Source organism: Cavia porcellus, unplaced genomic scaffold (genome assembly GCF_034190915.1).
Source record: "Cavia porcellus strain 051 isolate PalLab524CR breed Dunkin Hartley unplaced genomic scaffold, mCavPor4.1 scaffold_8, whole genome shotgun sequence".
Classification (NCBI taxonomy): domain Eukaryota; kingdom Metazoa; phylum Chordata; class Mammalia; order Rodentia; family Caviidae; genus Cavia; species Cavia porcellus.
In genome coordinates, this window is record NW_026947491.1 from 60,292,344 (window position 1) to 60,312,579 (window position 20,236).

The window sequence follows — 20,236 nt, forward strand, 5'->3', positions numbered from 1 at the left end:
CTTCCTTCTCGCTGAGTCCTCACCTGGCCTTTTCTGTGCATGCAGGGAGAGAGCAAGGAAAGCGGGGGCTTATGCTATTTCTTGTTCTTCTTATAAGGATACCAATCCTACTAGATTAGGGGTGAGGGTTCTCACCTTTACGATCACATTTAACTTTGTCTCCTTACGTCCCTCTTTCCCATATGGTCACAGCCTGAGTTAGGGCTTCAATATATGAATTTTACTGGGATAAAATTCTGCTTTTAATGCTATAGTATAACTTTTCTATAATTTTACATTTAAATTACTCTATTTTTATATATAACTTATATTTTTATAGGGATAACATAGTCATTGCCTCAAGGTTTACATATATATCTAATATATATACATATATATTACATTATATATATTTTAGGTAGTTTCTCTTGCTATGTTTTTAGGCTCACAGCTTTTTTTCTGTGGGTTTTAACCTGCTGTTAATGTCATTCAGTTTAATTTTTAAGGTATCAAACATATTTTTTCATTTCTAGAAGTTTAGTTTGTATCTTTCTAATATCTTCCATAGCTCTATTTAACTTTGAAAATATATGATATACAACAGTGGCTGTTTAATATTCTCGTCAACTCTTTTTTTAAATTTTATTTTAAAGAGGATAAAACCAAGAAAAATAAAACATAATAAGGCCAATCAAAACAAAACAATGAAAGTGATGCAAGACTTCAAAACAAGATAATAGGAAATCAACAATGACTACCATCTTATTATCTTCAAATAGCTGCTGATACCATCAGACATAATCAAATCAAATCAAACAAAACAAAACAGAATAAAACCAAACCAAACAAAACAAAACAATGAAAATGATACAGGATTTCAAAATAAGATAATAGGAAATTAACAATGACTACCATAATGCCTCTTGTTATCTTCAAAGTAGTTGTCCAGACCCTCAGACATAGGCATGTAAAATTAACCAGACTATACAAGAACTAAGTTGTTGCTTTAATTCAATTCTCATTTTTTCAGAAATTTCAGGTGTGAGGCTTCTAATTTCTACTATGTCTGTGTCTGCTGAACTTGTTGTGTGTGGACCGGAGATCTGAGATTGTATTTTACTTCTGCATCTTGACTATCCTTGTCAGTTTTAACATCTGCTTCAGATTTAGTTGGTTTCAGTTCATTGATATTTTTACCAGTCATATTTTTCTGTTTCTTTGTTTTCCTAAGAATTTCTTTGTTGTAAATTAGACTCTGTGGACATTTCCTTATTTGGCATTAGATTTTAAAAATTATTATTATAAAAATTCCTCAGCTTTGTTTTGGGATGCAGTTAAATTGCTCTGGGACTGATTGTTTCAGGCTAAACTTCTTGAAATTTGTAAGGCAAGACCAAATCAGTAATTAGTCTAGAGATAATATTGTCCCACTATTGATCACTTTATCCAATGACCCATGAATTACCAGGTTTTCTACTGGGCTACTGGGAATGGGCAGTTACCACTGCCCAGTAACTATTCCTAGTCATACGTGAGAATTTGATTCCATTCAGCCTAATATTTTAGGAGTATCCTTCCTTGGTTGGGGGCCGTTTTCTCATCTGTACACGCTGATCAATAGTCCCATGAATACTTGAGACAAACCCTTTACAGATCTGCATGAGTACTCAAAAAAGAGCACCTCCTAAAGATGCTGGTTAAAAACTTTAAATCTGGCTGGGATTAGGCAGTTATGTTTATTATATTTCACACATATGGCCTGTCACTACCAATAATCAGGATAGGATGGGGATAGATTGGCAGTTCCTGCAAAATGCTTTGAATGGACAATAAGGTGTATCAGCGGCCGTTTTGTGCTAGGGGAGATTATTATTTAGGGAGGCAGTTTTCCTTTTCTTATATTTTATTTGATATTATTATTATTGTTATTTTAGGTCTAGGGATCAAACTCACGACCTTGCACTTGCCAGGCAGGTACTTATATTGCTGAACTAAATTCCTGGCCCTTTGATTATATTAATTTAACTAACTTTTCTAGAATGAATATATTTTATTTATGCATTAGAAATATTTTTAAAGTAGTCCGAAGACACCCACCAAGCATCATTATTTGCACCACTCATTCCATTTTCTGGCTGCCTGCCTCTGAGTAACGGGGAGACACAGCCAGAGGTGTAGGCATTGGGGCTTTCAAAGGCTTGTATTTTAGTGTACATGTAGGTCTTTCCTTACAGCACGACCATGTGTGTCTCCTGCTGAGGTGCAGCTGTACCATGTGTGTCTTTTCCTCTCTGGATCACTGTGAAGAGCCTGGCCCCAGTCCTTTGGAACAAGGCGTTCTGGATCAATCTTATTTCTTGTGCCTCAATTCATATCCAGATTTTCTTTTCAGAATCCCACAGACTGAGCCCTTTACAGATTTTTCTTCCTGTTATTTGTACTGTGTGTTTCTACTTTATGCTGTGTTTTCTCCATATTTGTGCCACTTAAATTAGTCCTGTTTGAACTCCTCCTCTACTTGCTTTCTTATCTTTTTGGTGGTGAAGGTGCCACTTACTTCTTCAACTGCCTTGGGCTCTATTACTCCCCCAATGTCACTTCTGTTGTGACTGGAGTCTGTTATTGTCTTTACATTGTTAAAATTTTTTTTCCCCTTTTCTTCAGTGAGACGGTCTTGCCCTTGTTTCCCGTTCTTGCTGATACTAAGCAACAGAAAAAACCTGAGACAGGGCTACCTGGTCCTCCTCTCCACGCCACCTTCTGCCAGCATCGCTCCTGCATTCCCAGGTGCTTTACTTAGTCTCTCTTTGCATTTGTCACATCCAATCTGTGATCCAGTTTCCATGTTTTCACTTATATGTTAGATTTGCTAGGACAGAGCTTATGTTTCCCTGTGTTCAATAATAAGCTGTTGAATAAAATGATGGACAGAAGAACGAATGATTTGTTGGTTATTACCACCACAAACCAAATTGTTGATTCTTCACTTTTATATTAGCTCCTTGCAGCTGATCCAACTGGTTCGGCATGTTTGTTATGAATATTTTTATGTAGTTTGTCTTACCTCATGCTCCATACAGTTTTTGCTATATTTTATCTGATTATATTAATTTACTAATCTTACTAGAATGAATACATTTACTTAGGCATTATAGAGAGTTTAAAAATAATCAGAATAAAATGATATCCACCAAACATTACTATTCCACTCATTCCATTTTCTGGCTGCCCGCATCTGAGTTATGGGAACACATGGCCATGCTCATTAACAGGAAGCATTGCTGCATCTGGGGTTTCTATCTACATTTTTATTACCATGTGTTTTGATGCATTTCATTAAATATTTTGGAAATGGGGGACTTTTGCATAGAAAAGAATTTTTATTTATAGGTGTTGGAATAGTAAAATATTTAATTAGCTGGGTGTACTAGGTCACACCTATAATCCCAGTATTTAGGAGGCTGAGCCAGGAGGATTGCTGCAAGTTTGAAGCTAACCTGGGCTACATATTGATGGCCTATCTCAAAAAAGTTGGGGGGGAGCAGGTATCTTGGGCTAGGGGTAGCGCAGAGCAAAGGTACAAATTTGGGGGTTTAATTCTCAGTACTGAAAACAAATATTTAGCAAATTGAAAATTTGAAGCTTTAATTATCTTAAGACTTTAAACTCATTTTATAATTCTGATTTTACTTATAAAACAAATTATTTTATATATGTCCTAAAAATTCTTTCACTCATTTTATTAGTTCAATTCTGGCAGATTAAAATCTGCTAGTTATGGGAATAATCCATTAATTAAATTCCTCTAAACTTTTAAAAACATTTATAATTTATTAAACAACTCAGATGCCTGACAAGCATCAAAATCAAAAGATTTGTAAGTCTAAAAATTCATCCCTAAAAGTGAAGTGGATCATAACATTCAAATTCCTTCTATAAATCTGATTAAATCATCAAAACTTTGCAACATAAACTGAAGACAGTAAAATTGATTATAAATTTGAAATTGAAATCATGAGGTTAAACGTCACATTGTTAGTTTTTCTTAAACTTTACAAAAATTTTCAATGCACAAATTATATCTTGTGTTTCTATATGTAATTCTATTAAATACTATCAATGCTACTAAGTAGTATTAATACCGTGGATCTGATTTATATTTGTGATCTGATTTACAGATGTGATCTTTATGCTTAATTTTAAGTCTTCCTGTCATTGTAAAATCACTCCCCAGTGGAAGGAAAGAGTTTCAACCCCCAGATATGGATAATAGTCCTTTCCTGTCTAGAAAGACGGTGACACAGTCTGAACTTCTGGGATGATTCCAGCCAAACCACAGACACTGAGTAGAGTTCTATTTGCTGGCTGTGTTACACACTTGTCCTTTTGTTGGGACTTATTTGTTGGGACTGGTAAACTGCCCATTGATCATTATAACTCCAGTACACCTTTCCCTGAAGCTATTGGAACATTTTAAAACACTTTTGATGGACAGAATCATGTACTGCATTTAGGCTGCCACACAGTGCCCTTATCGCTTTAGATTCTTCATTTCTTTCACAGCTTTTATAGTTGATGGTGAGGTTATAAATTTAAAAATTCAATGAACTTAAAGCAGAAGTAGAAAAGAAAGTAAACTATCTGCTCAAATCATTGGAAGTTTACAGCAATTCACAGATTCAGAGACAGCTGAATCAAGAAATTAATACAATCAAATAGCATTAGCAGGAATCCATCTCCACTCCCATACCTCTGCCTCTGTTTCCCACTGTTTCCTCTGTCTCTAGGCTTTGGGTTAATTCTTACTTTTATTTCACAGGGTAGCAACAAAGCTCCAGGAAGCTCCAGAGTTTTATGGTACTGACAGCTGGTATGCTTGGATTGTATCTCTTCATCTGGATCACTCAACTGATTCATCACTGTTTATTATGAATATTTTTGTGTATTTGCCTTACTCATGCTCCATGCAGTACACATACTTCTTACTCCCTGCAGGGACTTCTGATGCATCTGGGGCTTCTGTATCTATATGATTTTTCTTACAATGTGTGGTGATGAGAATATTTTGAAAGTGAAGGGTACAAGTCCATATGCATCCTGACCAGTAAATTAGGTGTTCTGCTTGAACACTCCAGGTCACAAATCAACCCTTGTAGAGGTGGATGCAAGATTCTTTGATGATAGACTCAAGAAAATTTTGAAAGTTGTGGAGGGGCGGTTCTCTGCAATAAGGGATGCCAGACAGATAAATAAGTGGCAGATGCCCTCTACAGTGTGGAATAAATTCAGATAATTTTATGAGATTCATGTATAGTGAGTCTTTTGCTGAGCCTGCTGCCAGCCATAAACCTTGTCTGTCCCAAATGGAAAAGCATTTGGCAGCTGATTGAATTCGGTCTCGTCTTCTTTGGCACAGCACTAGCTCATTTTTGTTTTGTTCAGTTCCAAATCTGTCTTCTGCTTTTCCTGGAACCGCTAATACATTATAGTCTTTATCCAAGTCACACAAGGTCTCCTATATTTGCTTTTAATGTGGGATCCTCATCAAGTTTTCCCAGAATTCTTTCCTTTTTCCTATAGATACATATTCTGTTTCCCAGATAAGCCAAATTCTTAGGGATCTGAGTTACTGAAAAGATGTTCCTTTAGGCGTATCTCAGTTTATGCAATAAATGAGTTCCAATTCATTATTTACAGTCAGTCACTTTTGAAATGAATCCTTAAAAGATTTCCCATCAAAAGATCTTGTGGTTTTTTTTTTTTTTTTTTTTTTTTTTTGTCTTTTCCCTTTTTATCGGTGATCGAACTCACGACTGCCTGCTTGCAAGGCAGGCACTTATGCCGCTGAGCTAAATCCCCAGCCCCGATCTTGTGTGTTTTTAAAAAATAATTAATTTATTTTGATCAGAAAATACAGAGCTGTCTCTGGTTCCTGAGCTTCCAGAGTGATGATGAAGACAATAGACATATATTAAGTTGGTACTGGTATTGTGCTAGGGATCTGTGTGTAGTATATTTTAACTGACAGTGTGGTGAGAGTCATATGCAAATTCTATTGTTATATAAAATGAAATAGGCTCAAAAGGTGACTGACCCAATGTCATGCACCCAGTAAGTGGACTAAAATTTGAAACGAGGTCATCCCAATCCTGTTCTTTATACTGGGATTAGAACCATGGAACCATCACCTTCATTTTCATTTTCTTATTTCTCCTCCCTTGTTTGACCAATTTTTGTTTTCCTTTCCAGCCTGTTGCAATCTTTTATTCTTCTCCCTTATCTCTTACTGGAATCTCATTTGCCTTTCCCACATCAGCCTTTGGTTGATGAGATAGTTGTGGTATCAGCTTATTGAACTGTCTAAATTCATACTTCCACAGTGAGAGACATTTGATTCCTTTAAAAACCCTCGTAAGGAAAGGTAGGGGGTCTTTTCTCATTTCACATATTAGAAAGTTATACACAGAAAATAAACAAGTAAGAAGACATCTGGGGTCAGCTCTCTGTATGAGAAAGAGGTGCTCAAGGCATTGAATAGGTCGTATCCAAGCAGACGTTTGAAACCCAGAAAAGCAAGTAACAGGCCTGGTTCACTTAGACTACATACCTAAGTCCTTTTGGTGGCCGGATCCCCTTTCCTCTGTGTCCTCTTTATATTCTCTGGCATGACTGTGGTGCCCAGGCTGCTCTTCCTACAGGCAAGCTTTCTCTGCCCAGGTTTTGCTCTTGCTGTTGCCTCTGCCTGAAGTCTCTCCCAAGAATCCAGCCTGTCTTGTTCTTTAGGTCATTCATCAAATGTACTCATCAAATTGTACTGAGACCTTTCTTAGATACTGTATTAATTCTCAGTCCTACTTCTTCTGCAGTTCCATTTTCCCTTTTGTATTTTGCTTTTCTCCAAAATAACTTAACACTTACTAAATGAATACTATTACTTTTAATTTTCCACTACAATTATGCTTCTCTAGGACATGACTTTTACCTGATTTTTTCACTGGTACACAGTCAATGCTCAGTAAATGTTCATGGAATGGATGAGTGAGTAAGTAAAGACATTTCTTCATTCATTTATTCCAGAGACACTAGTCACATGGAGGATAAGCCAGGCCCTACCTCGTGTATGAACCTCAGGAGGGAGGACAATAAAAGCCCATTGCCAAGTAGGAAAATAAATGTGCAGTCAGGTATACAGTGTAAAGACTAGCATAAAATAGCTGTCCTGATGGCTATGCCATTGGAAAAACCTAGTTTGAGACATGGAAAGATCTGTAAGCCAGGGTTGGTCAGGAAAACAAAGGTAAAAAATTCTAGAGACAGAAGCCCTTCCCCCACTCCAGCTTCAGGTATTGTTCAGGGACTCAGAAGGCAGCCTACAAGGTAGTTAAGGACCAAGCAGTATGCCAGCTCTCAATTTGTATGCAACTTATTTGCATATTTTGGAGTACATTCTATTAATATTCTGACACTAATATTGGAACACAATCATTTAAACTGCCTGCCAGTGCTTTATGTCTAATGCAGGAGCTCAGTCCAGGAGAAAATTAGGTAACCAAAGGGAGTAACATTACTCTCCCCTGATTTTTAACAATGTGCCACCTGACATGGAATGCTTTTCAGTCCATTTGTTTGTTTGTTTGAAATTCAAATAAAATCATGGCTAGAAAATGTCAATTTAAAACCTCAGGAAAAGTCTTAAATAAAGGAAAGGACTGTCACCATCAATGTCAAATTAGAAAATAAGTCATTTTGGAATGACTTTTAAAACTCATACTGTCTCTAGTAGCATTATACATTGCATTATGTGAAAGCACAGTCTGTACAATGCACAATAATGCCACCGAGATTAAAGGAGAAGATAATCCTGGAAACAGGTGACACTGACTTGCACGCTAAAGCTCCTGCATGGGAAAGTCAAGGGTGTGGGCAAAGCTGTAGGCTGAAGGTCAGCAAGGCTCAGTTCTGTACTGCAAGTCCATTTAGGGTATAAGCTGTGGAAAGGCTGTAAATTTTTGGTAACTTCAGATTAATTTTATTGCAATCTAGAAAAATAATCCAACCTTCACTTTATTTGGAAATTGACTACTTCTTCTAAATGCATTCTATTTAGAACATTTATATTAATTCTAACTTTAAAATCACAACTTTTCAGATAAATTAACCAATAGATTATAAGGCTTAGAGTCTATGAGTAGCCTTTGTGTTGCAGTTACAAATCTTCATCATGTAGAATGTTAGCAAATTATAGCTCCATGTTTCAAATCCAACTACCACCTGCTTTTCTGCAAATAAACTTTTATTGAAACACTACCCAACCGTTCATTGCTGCATTGTCTGTTGTCTGGGGCTCCTTTCATTACATAGCAGAGTTGAAATAGAGGTAGTTATCCTACCAAGCTTAAGATATTTGCTGTCTGGCCCTTTACAAAAAACAAAAAATAAACAAACAAAAAAAGCAAAACAAAACAAACTAAAAACAAGCTTGCCAACTCTCAATCTAGGAGAAGGAAATTTCTATTATAAAGTCTACAGGTGAGTTTACTCTTAAGTCAGCCCATTCTCCTAGGATACCTTGATAATACTGTCACAATGAATTGCTCAAAAGTAGCAACATGGTTTTGCTATCGTATATCATTTTGATTGTGAGTTTTTACCCCATTGGGTTAACAAAAATATTGTTCTGTAAAATAGAATTAGGAAACACTTTAGATAACACGGTGTGAGAGCCAGTGGTGGGATTTGCACACAGTGAGACCTGGGAAGGCCAAGAGGCTAATCAAATGAGGGAGGGGTCGAAACTGAGTTTATCTCCTCGGTACATATATTTCACAGCTGTACTGCTGAGACAGATGGCTTGGAATGCCACGGGAAGGCTACGCCAAACAAAAATGAGAGCATGAGGAAAGTTTCCTAGAGAAAAATATTTTTCCTTACAAATTTGAAATATTTTCCCTTCTATGTTATATTCTCTTTTTCTCCTTTTGAAATAGCAAAGCTTCATTCTTTGCCAAAAGTTTGTTCTTCCTTTCAATTTCTGCCCAAAGGAAAATAAATTTCTTCACCTGATTCACGTGGATCATTTGATAAGCATATTGAGCTTGTCAAAAGAAGTTGAAATAGATTTTTTTAGCAGATGAAAATAGTAAAATTGCCAAATTCAAATTAATTTTTTCATTAATTAAAGGCAGGGACATAAATGAGCAGAACAGTTTTAAAGCAACAGAAATGTTCTTGGCCTGTGAACTGTAGTACATTTTTTGTCGTCATGATAGGAATTGAGATCCAGTTAGTAGTTTTGTGATCTAGAAAAACCAGGTCTACTTTTTAGGGAGTGGGGAAGGTTGTGTCAATCAGCAGAATTTTCAAATAAGGAAAGTAATCCTGGTCTGAAGGGACTAAACTGAGTTATCTAGTCCATCTAAGTGTGTATGTGTGTCTGACAGAGAGAGAGAGAGAGAGAGAGAGAGAGAGAGAGAGAGAGAGACAGACAGACAGACAGTTACAGAGAGACAGAGACAGAGATAGGAAGAGAGAGAGACAGACAGAGACAGGAAGAGACAGAGAGACAGACAGTGACAGAGAGACAAAGAGAAAGAGAGAGACAGAGACAGAGACAAAGACAGAGAGACAGAGAGAATGAATGAGGAGGGGTTGTCCTTGAAATTTATGCTCTATGATTGCCAAAATCTCACCTGAGAATTTCACGGAGGCCTGAGATAGAGAAGGAAGCGAAAGTAAAATTAACTATTTCTGCTACCATTTAAAACTCACCCTAAGAAAAAAGCCTTGCAGGGTAAAGAATTCAAACTAAATGAGGCTCCTGGTTTTCTGTGGGCTTCAGTGATTCAAATCAGCTCCAGAGCTACCATGCAGCAGTGACTACTTCAGGTTGGCAAAAGGTAAAACCCTGCTGTCCACATGGAACCTGGTCATTAGCAAGGCTCTCTTTAAAGCGCTAGAGCCACTTTCATTTCTTAAAAATATTCCCAGCATGTTAAAAAGTGAAGAAATACTGAGAGTTACAAATATTTTGGTGCATTTTAAAATGGACTATGTTTGAAAATTGGTAATTTTAACATACACATTCAAATGGGGACAGTGTAATTACTTTGCTTTTCAAATGATTCACAACATAGATAGATAGATGAGAACATGATGTTGGGTGTGCTGCAGGCAGTGGTACCCAAACTTAAGGTGGTAGGAAGGATGAATCTCAGCCCTATGAGTGAATGTTGATGGGCATATAATCTCATTTGGAAATGGTGCTGAACATTGATATCTGAGGCACTGTCTAAGCCAGAAGGCTGACCTGTGAGACTCCCATGCCTTCTTTCCCCCAGCTTTCTGTCCATCCTTACTGAGACTGGACTATTAGGATGCCACTATGACTGGGAGGAGAAGCTGGGAGGAGAAAGGTTAGAGGTGACAGCCAAGTGCATTTTATGCTCCTTCTTCAAATAGTTTTTCAAGTGCTTGATATGTGCAGAGGTCAGAAGATAATGTCATGGTTAAACTCACACGCAGAGCTTGAATCTTGCAGTTTTTCCCTACTCGAGTCATAGAGTTCTCTAAGCCTTCTTTTTTCATCAAGGGTCTCATTGAGAGGCACTGGTTGCTATGAAGATTTAAAAGGACTTTCCCAGTAGTTATAAAATTATCAGAAGTGTTTTCTCGTCCAGTGAATAAGCAATACAAAAGTCTTGCCTTTAGGGAACTTAAATTCCATCTTCTTTACTGTATTTTGTTTTCTATCTTGCGCACTGCAATCTGCTCAACCTCTAACAACTGCCTTGCAATGTCTAAAGGTATTTGGTAAAATGTAGGTAAAAGTTACTCAGTGATGAACAAGGAAAAGTTCAGCTGAATTAAGGAAATTCTTAAAAGTTCATTTACTCAAGTACTCGATGAGCAGTAATATATGTAAGGCACTGTGCAGAGGTTGCCATATAGTAGTGAACAAATGCAGGTAGGAAATGTATTGGATTCATAAATTGTTTTGCATACTGTAATCCAAACAACTAGCACACAGATCTATAATGACAGCTTACCAGTACCCCAGTCTGTACTTTCTTCCACTCCTCCCAGAGTAAATACTATTTCAATTTCTAAAATCACAGATGACTTTCACCTGTTATATTTTACTCAATTATCTTTGTGAGATCCATTTTTTTTTTTTTTGTACCAGGATCGAAACTCACATTCTTGTACTTGCCAGGCAGGTGCTTACACCACTGAGCTACATCCCCAGGCCAAGATTCATCCTTTTGTGTGTGTGTGTGTGGGGGGGGGTGTATAGCTGTATTTGTTCATTTTCATTCTGGTGTATTTATTTCAACATATGAATATACACTGATTTTTATGTCCATTGCATTATTAATAGATATCTGGGTTGTTTTCAGTTTGGGACTATTATAAATGCTGGCAGTTAACATTCATACCTTTGCCATTAATTAACTATATGCCTACCTTTCTGCTGCATACACACTTAGGAGTAGAATTGCTGAATGTAAAGGATGAATATGTTCAGTTTTGCTGGGTAGTGTTATGGTTGATACATTGTGTCAACTTGAGCAGTTTAGAAGTTTAACTAAGAGACTCATCAGGGAGCCAGTTTACCTAGTAAACATTCTAATTATATGCAAGAGAAGGGCAAGGAGATTTTGTGAGTGCTATACCAGTGTTGGAAGTGAGGGTGGTGGTGGCCTATGTACAATATAAAGCAAGTGAAAATGTTTGTTCTCCCCAACTTTTTCTCTGGCTGCTTTTGCTGGCTGCTACCTTTAAGTGTTACCTCTGCGCCATCCACCCTGCCTTGGAGCCAGGTGATTATGGACTGAAACCTCCACGAGCTGTAAGCCAAATAAACCTTCCCTTCCTTCATTTTGGGTGTTGAGTATTTTGTCTCAGCAATGAGAGAAAAGTAACCAAGACAGTATCAAACAGCTTTATAAAGCAGTTGTAATAATGTACTATCTAAGCAGCAGACTATGAAGATTCTGGTTCCCCATCTTGTCTTTATTTCAATTTTAGCCATTTAGAGAGTACAGTATGCTGTGGTTTCTACAGTATGATTTTAATCCATACTTCTCAAATGACTGATGCCTTTTCATGTACTTATTTTCTGTTTGAGTGTGTTCACTTATGCAGCATCCATTCTAATCCTTGCCCATTTTTCTACTATTTTATATTGATTTGAAAGAATGTTTTATATATTTCAAATAAGAGTGCTTTTACAGATGAAAATCTCTTCTATTAGTCTATGACTTTCATTTAAATGGTTTTGAAGAACTGAAGTTGTTAATTTTAATGTAGCCCAATATTTCTCCTCATTATTTTGGGTTATTACTGTACTTTTTATTTCTTAAGAAAACTTTATCTGAGTCATTTCTTATGGAGGCATCTAAATCAAGGGTAGAAAATTTTATGTATTATGTTGCCTAGAGTACTATGCAATACTCCTAGAAAAGCTAAAGGTGACCCCAAGAAACCAAAAGGGAAAAGGTTTGCTTGTGCTTTCTTTGGAAAGACATGGTGGAATACACAAAGGTAAGTCCAGAGGTCCTTGTAAACTGCATTTCTATGATCTATTGTGAAAGATGGGTGTCTTAGCTATTTTTCTCTCAATGATGATACAAAATATTTGATACTCAAAGTTAAAGTGGGGAAAGATTTATTTAGCTCACAGTTTGTAGAGATTTCAGCCCATAATTGGCTGGCTCCAAGACATGGTTCTTTGACCGAGGGGCATTTCAGAGTAGAATCAGTTCATGGCAAGCAGAAGATAGCAAAAGCAAGCAAGCAAGGGACCTTAACAGTATCTACCTGCCCCTTTTATCTTATCTAGACTATTTAGAGTGGATAGCGCTCAAACTCTTATTCCTAGTGCCCTTGATCCTTGCATTGCACCATGAATCAGTTTTAGTGTCACGCACTCTAAATCCTGCCACCTCTGAAAAAGCCCCACCTATGACTGCCCAGGGGTTTGGGGAGACATCTAAAAATAAGACTTAATAATGAAATATCATGTTTGGGAAAGACAGATACAATTCGATGAAATGGCAAGGTGCTCTATGAACAGGGAATGAAAGATTATAGACCAGCAAAGAGAGTCAACAAGCATGATCATAACACCCCAACACTCATTCCCCATCTGGGATCAAATCTACAAACGTAGGCGTTTCCACCCAAGATGTAGACAAAGCAAACAAACAAAATGAAGAAACAAAAACAACTGGCTGATAGTATGCAGAATTCCTACCAAACACCTAGAAAGATTTTTTTCACCCATGAATATGATGAGACAAAATGTTATTCACTGGTACGATTGCCTTCTGTTTTATGTGGAACTGACCTGGAGAAAGGAGATAGTCTGGATAGACCTGATCTAATCACAAGAGACCTTTTCAGAGACACTTGCTGGTGGTAGACATCAGCGTGATTGCAAAGATTAGAAGGGCACTGACTTGAAGGAGGAAGCTGAGTGAGAAAGAACTCAGGCAACCTTTTGGAGCTAAGAAAAGCTCCCTGCTAACAGACATCAAAGATACAGAGTCCTTAGTCCTACAACCACAGAGACTGACTTCTGCCAATAAGCTGAGCCAGCCTAGAAATGATGTCTCCTCTTGCCTTAGATGAGAACTTGACTTGGATGAAGACTTGACTTTTCTCCTTGCAATACCATGAACGGAGAACTGAAAGGCTTCTAAGCTATAGAACTACCAGCAATTGAACAGATATTGTTATAAGGTGCTAAATATGTGGTAATTTGTTGCACAGCAGCACAAAATAAAACATGGGATTTTTTTTTTGTCTTTTTCATTTTTATCTGTACCAGGGATCGAACTCACGACCGCACACTTGCAAGGCAGGTGCTTATGCCGCTGAGCTAAATCTCCAGCCCCAACATGGGATAATTTGAGTGACTGTGAAAAGCCATATTATCTTAAGGCAACAAATACGAAGGAGATGTATTAGAAGAAGGTTTCAAGTTATGGGATTGAAAGATCCTCTAGAATTCCCTGGAACAAAGATAGAGGAATAACATCAAAACATGAGAAAAAGATAAAAAAAAAAGAAAAGAGTCAGTAAAATCGTATGACCGTCTCCATATGGATGCATGTGGGATGAGCATAGGAAGTGTCTGGTGTCCTTATTGAGTTTAATTTCACAATTAAATCATAGTGTACTACAGTTTCAGAAGTACTATAAAAGTCAAGTGGCTACTAGGTGGTATTCACAGGTATCACAAGCACTCAGAAAAGCCTTCAGAATTGTCCATGTTTCTCAACATTTTTAGAGTAAAAATACACTCTTTTTTTGCCTTTGCTCCCTGAATTTAAGAGATCTGTGTGAGAGGGCGGATGAAATATTGCTGGAATTTTAAACAATTTTACTTATTAAAAAAAATCTTAAATTCTCAAATGTATAGTCAAAGAAGAGTAAGTCAGCCTCTCCTTGCATGGGTGGTACAGTGCAAGGGGAGGTGGCACTTTTTGGAGATGTCACACAGCTGAGGATAGACCTCATGACACTGACTTGGATTCACTTGTTTTTCTATACAGGGACACCACATTCTGAAGACATTCTTAGCTATGGAAAAGGAACACAAGCTGCCATGAAAAAAATATCCTGATTATTCTAAATTAAATCTGAGGCCTTTCAAACAAATGACAGAATTCTTCATTGCCAAGTACATCAATTGGCCTTTCTGTCGCTGGGACAAAGTACCTGCTAAGCACAACTTAAAGAAGAAAGGATTTATTTTTACTCACAGTTTCAGAAGTTTCAATCCATAGCCAGCTGACTCCAAGGAAAAAAACAAGGGCAGAAGGACAAGGCGAAGGAAAACTTTTCACTTCTCAGCAGCCAGAAGTGGAGAGAGAGTAGAGGAGCCAAGGTGAGAGGTAGATACAGGGTCCAGATGAAGTATGGATCTCATGGTGATTTCACAATACAAACACATCTTGGTAACAATCAACTAGGATGAGAAATCTCCATTCAGGTCCCCTGGCAATTCCAGTGACCCTTCTTCTCCAGCCAACCTCTATTCCACTCTTAATACATACATTTGATTTCTTTCAGATTGCTAAAATGCTTTTGAAGCAAAATGGAGAGCTATTTAAACTTATAAAAAAACTAGGAGGAGAAAAAATATTCCAAGGGCATAGAGGTCTTTTTCTATTTTCTTAAAAAAATATTTTATGTTATCTTTTGTGCTTGGTTTATGATTCATCTCAATTTAATTTTTGGTGAGACCAGAAAACCATCCATCCTTGGCCCAGCTGAAATAAGCTGGTGCCTACATGGAGGCTCCCTCTCTGGCAGATGCAGGACTTCTATTTTCATCTCCGGAGACCATCGAAAACTCTGATGTTTTTCAGAGGCATATAACTTCTGTTTTTTAAAACTCAAATCCTGATATGTCCCCAATTCAGCGAATGTCCTGAAGAGAATTCCAGCTGTGTGTTTGAGCCCTCTATTTCTATTTTAGGAATTTTCTGATTTCTCTGTCCCCAGCTTCTGCCAGGACCACTGTGAGCAATGCCCACTGGGAAGCAGCTGCTGGGGCCACTGAGTTCACTTCTGAGAGGTTCCACGTGGTCCCCACAGCCCCTCCAGATCTTTTTGCTTCAGCCATTCCTACTCCCCCAGACAAATGAGTTCTGCTTTTAATTTGGCCTTTTTTATTTTGCAAAATGGGTCAGGAGTCCCATTTTGCTACCAGTTGTCCAACATAACCTCAAACAACAAATATATTTTTAATTGTAACTGAATAAATGTTTGAATAAAAGACCCAAGAGTGCTATTAGAAGAGGTAATACTAGGCATCTATGGTTCAGGACTTTCTTTGTCCTCTGTGGAGGGCACTGCAATTTGCCAATACCATAGCTGAGCCCGGACTGCCCAGCCCCATCAGTCCCTCATCTGTAACAAGTGGCTTAGATCTCTAGATTGCATCCTACGATTCTGGCATTTAGGCTTCATCATAAGAGAACAATCTTCTCAAGTGCTTTAAACTTTTAGAACAAAAGACAAACTGACTGATCTGATTCACTTCAAAGAAAGTGCCATAGAAATTTTCTTAACGCCTTTTACATGCTGTATGTATCCTTGAAAAACCGAGACAGTATTTCCATAAGATCACAAGCACACCAAAGCTACTGAGACACAATCCTTAAGGAAAGGATATTGAAAGCAAATTTCATTTTGTTTTACACAATTTCTTCATGGTTGTGTCCATGTTCACTGCAGCAGCTTGGGTGGGAACATAGGTTTATGCATGTAGTCATTTGTATAAGATGAAATGAAAGCCATCAATTGATACCACCATAGAATTAAGCTGGAGCTTGACTTCATATTTAGTGTCCTAAGAAAAAAATGGAACTCAGCTGCTTTTCCTCTTTCCTGCTTGGATTTTCAACTTGCAATGCCACATAATCAAGTAAGGAGTTTTTGAAAACAGAGGCCGGGATGGATAAGCAGAGAAGTGGCCTGTACAGTCATCTTTATCCTTAAGATCCTTAGTAAAAGAGGGATGAGCTGACTCCTGTCAGCTGTCTTCCAGCTGAGGAAACTTCACAACAGTGTATATAGGACAGCAGGGACCTTAGAACTTCTGAGTGATTAGTCCTTTGGGAGAAAAAAATGCATCAATAATTAATTGAGATTGCTTTTTAAAATAGGGTCAGAAGAAAATGAATGCTGTCTAGGTGAAAGTCAACACTCAGAGATAACCTCAGCTAATAGAGGATATGGTGGCTCAAAAGATAAACAAGGGAGAACGGAGGAGAAGTACAATAAAAATAAATGAAGGGAAATAGGGAGGGGACCCAACACAGGATGAGTCCAGAGGAAGCAATTACTTGGGGACAAGCCAGGGAAAAGTGTAGGAGAAAAAATAGGTTAGAAAAAACAATCAGCAGACATTAGATTCACTAGAAAAGCCTCTTATGCAAGGGTTTGGACCTTGGCTTCCTCATTTAATACTAGGGACCACCCCACTAGGCACTTTATTAGAGGAAAGGAGCAGAAATAGGCCTACCAAACAGGAGAGGAGCCAACAGGAGTGTGAAGCTCCTGCAGGAAGTCTCTCAAAAGAGTTCTTTGTCTCTCCATCCTTCAGATTTGTCTTATTCCTGCACATGTCCTTTCTGGTTTTTCTGCCCTGCTTTTCCATTCTTTTAAGGAAATTTCCCTTTCTGTTCACTTCTGATTATTTATTATTCCTTACACAGTCAACATGAGGCATAGGCATTAAAAATAGGAAAATGTAAAAATAAAGCTGATGGTAAATATCTAGCATTGCACATTACATATCACCATATCATTTATTGCATAATACACCCTATTCTATATTCTATGTGTTAATATTTACTTAGCAGTTGAGGATAAGCATACACCATTCTTGAGAAACTTCTTTCTTTTATGTAAGATGTTAATGACTCTGGACTGAGTTTGATACTGACATTTGATGGCTCAGGTATTTTGCAGTCTTTCTTTCCTGCTTGCTTCCTTGTTTCATTTGAGGTGGGATTTCTCTGTGTTGCCAGGCTGGCCTCAGATTCCTAGGCTCAAGCAGCTTTTTCCTCAGCCTCTTGGGTAGCTGAGACCCCAGGCAGCACATGCCCCCGCACCTTCTTGCAGGGATTTCAACTCTTGCTGATCTCAGAATACCCATCCTCTAACCTGTAAAGTTTCTGTTCTTACTATTTTCATGTAATTTCCCTACATTATAGTTCAAGGAAACCATTGAGTAAGTTGTCGTCATAAATATAACGATTCCTGGTACTCTTGAAAGCCATTTGCTCTAGAAGCTTCAGGAATTCTCCAGCATCCTTACAAGGGCGGCAAACACTTATACATGGAGAATAAGGGATTGATCCAACTGCTATACAGAAGTCAGAACTAAAGTTGGAGTTTTAAGGGGAAATATCTTGTACTTGACATTGGACTTCCTGCCCTGGGAAACTGAAATAAAATGGGAAAATTATAAATTAGAATTGAGGAAGTATTTTAATCAAGTTTGTACATTTTCTGAGTAAGAACTAATATTTTATAAGTAATGGCATTTAAAAGTAGTACTAATAAAAGCAATGTGATTTTTGATAATTTGCCTCTTCATCTCTCATAATTAAATTTATCACAAAGCATAAATTTTCATGGTTTTAATATTAGAGGGAAGAAAATAAAATGGTAGTTATTTAACTTGTCCTGTTCAAGTGCTGATTTATGCTGACAAATTCCATACTAGTGATCATCTGCCCTTTTGGAAAAGAATGAGAGATCAGTTAAGATGACATCTATAATTTTCAAGAGTGTTTTAAGCTACTATTAAATACTTTTAAAACGGACTGTGTGCAATAGTCAAACATAAGAAATTCAGACTCCCTGGTCTTATGATGTGGGAAGGCAGGCCCGACAGGGAGATTGTTAGACGGGTCAGAGTTGTATGGTGCAGACCAGAAACTGATGGAGCACAGAGATCTAATGGTGTTGAGCAGGTTGCGGTGAGTCAGGAATTTGGCCTACTGTTTGCTCAAATGTTGTGTTAGGCCCACAGAAGAGAGAGCAACCACTAAAGGCAGTGTGCTTACGTCCAAACTCTCACCTCTCACTTTTCAATAGTGTATGCCAGACTGCAGATGTGAAGTTCTGTGCATGTGTACGATCTCCAATTCCTAACACCAGGATGTGTTGATTTTGTGAAAAGAAAGCTGATTTGCATGTAGGCCCTGTCCTGGCTGAGTGGCCTTTAAAGGCGCCCTGGACCTCTTCAGGCCCCAACTAACTATCTATACGAGAGGCACAACGTTAGTATCTCCCACCACTGTTGCTCTAATCAAGTGAGACACTGGATGTAGCAGAAATGCTTTGTAAACACAAACTACAGAAGTTTTAGTTACTGTTAAATAAACAGTGATGGTTAGTTGCATTCCAGACCATGCATGTCCCTATCGTCTGGCCTGACCTGCCTTTTGCTTTTAGCACCTAATCCAGTGAGATCTCTTTAAAATGCTACAAAATATATCTTGTCCCTAGGCTGGTTAGATAGGCTTGTGACCTGTGCAGTCTCACACCCATGTTCAGAGTCTCTATGCTGAGTCTAATGCTTTACTGTCATCTTGAGATTCTTAGGAATTTCTGAGCAAGAGGCCTGCGTGTTCATTTTGCACTGGGCCTACAAATTAGTTCAGCAGTGCTGCCCATCATTTCATTTTAACTTATTACAAAATGCCTGATTTTAAATTCTTTGCAGTTTGCTCCATTTCTCATCATCTGCTTTGAGTATCTCTATATAGTAAATAATTATAGATTGAAATTTTTGATTAAAATTTTCTATATGTATTTGGGATGTGGATGCATTTCATAAATAAAGAAGAATGTAAAATACTGATTCAATCATTCAGTCTTTCCTCTAGACCATGTAGATTCTGCCTTCCTGGAGGAAACATTTTTAATAATCCTAACACAAATGCTCAGCACATTGTAGATTATTAGTGAAAAGTAGTGGAACGTGGGAATGGTATCATGTACATGACCAAAACTATGGTGACTGTTTATATTAAAATTAAGTTATTATAGTAAGGCACATTGCCATCAGTCTCCTTCAAAATAATCCCTCTTGCTCTGACACATTTATCTCCTCATTTTTGCCACTTTCTCAACCCATTCTAGAAGCCCTGTCTCAAGACTCAAGACTTTTGTGAGGTGAGGTCAAAACTCTGTTGAATATTGCTGCCAAGTGCCATCCAAGGGAAAAGCAAGTTCATCAAGACATGGCAGTGTGTCCTCCTCCACCTCACACACCAGGTCTCCTACCCTGAGACTTCCGGCTCTTCTCCAAAGTCAAAATGACTTCTAGTGCAACGAACTGGCTTCCAGAACTGCTTCAGAAAGTGCCAAGGATGATAGCATAGGTACATTGGAAGTGAATTGGAGTGTTTTGAAGGGGCTTAATGTCAATGTGTCTTTGATTGCAACACATTTTTAAATATAAATATTCAATATAACTTTTGATGCTACCTCATAGATTATATCAATCAGCTTTAAAAGAAGTTCCCTTTGGATGATTAAAAATTCTTTTAAATGATATATGGGGTGTATTTTATTCATTGTGATTTATAGTAGCTCACAATATTTGACATTGCATGCACCAGTTACAGCCTTCTTCAAATTCTTATAATGCATGCCGTTAAAACCTTAGTCTCCCTAGAGATATAAATGCAAAAAATTTTGTTTTATTCCTAGTTATAATACTGCA

At 37.7% G+C, this 20,236-nt stretch overlaps 1 long non-coding RNA gene across 1 annotated transcript; it reads left to right on the top strand.

Moving 5' to 3' along the window:
* The first annotated feature begins 400 nt into the window (after window positions 1-400).
* LOC134477353 (uncharacterized) lies at window positions 401-19,735 on the top strand. The gene is made up of 2 exons (XR_010049355.1): window positions 401-14,872; window positions 19,651-19,735. It is a non-coding gene; the product is annotated as an uncharacterized LOC134477353 (long non-coding RNA).
* The last annotated feature ends 501 nt before the right edge of the window (window positions 19,736-20,236 follow it).